Below are 1,919 nucleotides of genomic sequence, written 5' to 3' on the forward strand. Positions count from 1 at the left end.
TATCAACAATTATTTATCAAGGTAAAACACCAATTCCTGAACGGAACGACCGCTAGGTCAAAGTTGTAATTCTTTTTTATCTCAGCTCTCATTCACAATATTTTTCCAGTCTCCTCCAATCTGACTCATGCCGTGCATTTTTATCAATTGTAGGTCTTGATTCGGTTGATATTTGGATTTTTTAAACCCACTTTGCCCAAAATCTTGACTAAAGTCATGCCTATTCTTGGTTCTAACGATGTGCCTTCTCCCAGGGGACTAGATTCAGCTAGAATCGCTTCATAATGTACCATTTTTTCACACTCATCATTATCACACTAGACACAATTTTTTGCACATAGTTCCCTCGATGAACCCGGTCTGCTCCTGCGTATATTTTGTCAGGATATAATATGAACTCCTAATTCTCGTTATGGCCCAATGATGTTATATTATTCATGTAATTTTTACTCCATATGAAATACTAATTTCACTATACCTTGCAGATAGTTCCTGTTGGTAACTACCACTTCTACTGTCGACTACCAGGACCATTCTATGCTGTATGCTGATACTGTCAACTCCTTGTTGCAACTGTCGGGTTCATCATGGAAGCCGTGACTCTTTAATATTTTTTCCCAGTCTATTCTTAGAGAGATACCTGACTTGCAACAGCTGATGATTCGAGCTTGCTCTCCATTCGAGCCTCCTCTGATTACTCCGAAAACTGACCATTGCCGAAGCCGCGTGTTGGTTGCATCGCACTACGAGCAAGTTACCGCACCATCCGATGCTTATTCTCTAGTCGTACTCTTGTGTTATATTTGCCATTTATCTATATACCTATATATGATTATATTATGACTTAGCATTACTCACTTGCTAACTTTTTTATTATTTTTAAACATTATAACATTACGATATTATGTTGATAAGTAACAATTAACTTGATATATATGTAATGATACATTTTCAGTTCATAATGCGTTTTACATAAACCTAGTTAATTCATAACTATTACTAACAACTATCTTATTACATGTCTCTGCACAACTTCTGGTCCTATGCCCTGCACTCTGTCCTCCCCTCTAGCACTATCTTAAGCACTAGTTACATGGAAAAACTTTTTGCCTATTGCTCGAAAGAACAATAGGCACAGAACCACCACTCGGACCAGAGACGCCATTATAGAAAGGCTGAGACTTTTATTTTGTAAATTATATATAATGCAACATCAGCATGTTTGACTCTCGGGCCTAGACTTGTCATGCAAAGGGCAACATGCTGCCATTTGACCCTGGCAATGAAAATCAATGAGGCCTCAGTAGAGCTGACTACCATTGATTGCTTCCGCTCTCACATTCCAGGCTACGTATCCGCTTAACCACTGTTGGGAATGCCGATAGGAAATCCTGCATATAACCGGAATGTCTGGAATATACAGACAGACGGGGAATCGTCTGCGCTACCACTAATGCTTAACTTCTGTTTATAGTTTCCTAATAGTATTTTATTACTGTGATTATTTTGCTGCAGTGATTATTACTTCTCGTGTACCATAACGTACGTCATCTGCATTATAGAATAAACCATATTTGAATAAACCCTCTGTGTGGCAGCACATTCCTATTTCGTGTGGGTTATTAGTTTCAACTTATGAAGCTACCCATTGCATAGGGGCATAAATTCCTTTTGCGGCCAGGAGAGTTGTAGTGTTGGGAGCGTGAAGTGCGGATACGACCATAAAGTGTCCTTTTATTGGGGCATTTTCTTATTATTGATCAGTTGAGATAGTGATGCCATCTAAATTGGGAGTTGTTGGAGTCGAGTGACGTTAGGAAGGTTCCTTTTCTTAAGGTTGTAAGTCTGAGCCATCTGGGTGCTACAATAATTGTTCTCATGGCTTTGCTTTGTATTGTCTCTACAGTCACTTGTATGTC

This window comes from Penaeus japonicus, unplaced genomic scaffold (assembly GCF_977035675.1).
Source record: "Penaeus japonicus unplaced genomic scaffold, GWHDUDI00000001_assembly GWHDUDI00000011, whole genome shotgun sequence".
Lineage (NCBI taxonomy): Eukaryota > Metazoa > Arthropoda > Malacostraca > Decapoda > Penaeidae > Penaeus > Penaeus japonicus.